Source organism: Tupaia chinensis, unplaced genomic scaffold (assembly GCF_000334495.1).
Source record: "Tupaia chinensis unplaced genomic scaffold, TupChi_1.0 Scaffold000037_23, whole genome shotgun sequence".
Taxonomy (NCBI): domain Eukaryota; kingdom Metazoa; phylum Chordata; class Mammalia; order Scandentia; family Tupaiidae; genus Tupaia; species Tupaia belangeri.
In genome coordinates, this window is record NW_006159482.1 from 20,874 (window position 1) to 21,451 (window position 578).

General features: G+C 43.3%; 1 pseudogene; it reads left to right on the forward strand.

Moving 5' to 3' along the window:
- The first annotated feature begins 89 nt into the window (after window positions 1–89).
- Window positions 90–565, forward strand: LOC102476385 (ubiquitin-conjugating enzyme E2 B pseudogene; annotated as a pseudogene).
- The last annotated feature ends 13 nt before the right edge of the window (window positions 566–578 follow it).

Here is a 578-nt window from a genome sequence, read left to right on the forward strand (position 1 = left end):
TAAAATACGTAAGTAAGAGTGATTAGACTGCTGCACCCCGTGTGTGTGTGTGTGTGTGTGTGTGTGTGTGTGTGGTGGAGTGGGGGGTTCTGCACAGGACTCTTTTCTTTCAGACTGACCACGGGGCAGCCGGGGAGCATGTTGACCCCAGCGCAGAGGAGGCCCATGCAGGATCTCAAGCGATCGATTGCAAAGGGGCCCACCTGTGGCGTCAGTGGTGCACCATCTGAAAAGAACATCATGCAGTGGAATGCAGTTATATTTGGACCGGAAGGGACACAGTTCGAAGATGGTACTTTTAAACTAGTGATAGAATTTTCTGAAGACTATCCAAATAAACCACCAACTGTTAGGATTTTATGCAAAATGTTTCATCCAAATGTGTATGCCGATGATAGCGTATGTTTAGATATCCTTCAGAATCGATGGAGTCCAACACATGATGTTATCTTCTTCTATCTCAACATCCATTCAATCTCTGTTGGATGAACCTATTCCAAACAGTCCAGCCAAGAACCAGGCTGCACAGCCAGCTCTATTAAAAAAAAAAAAAAAAAAAAAAAAAAAAAAAAAAAAAA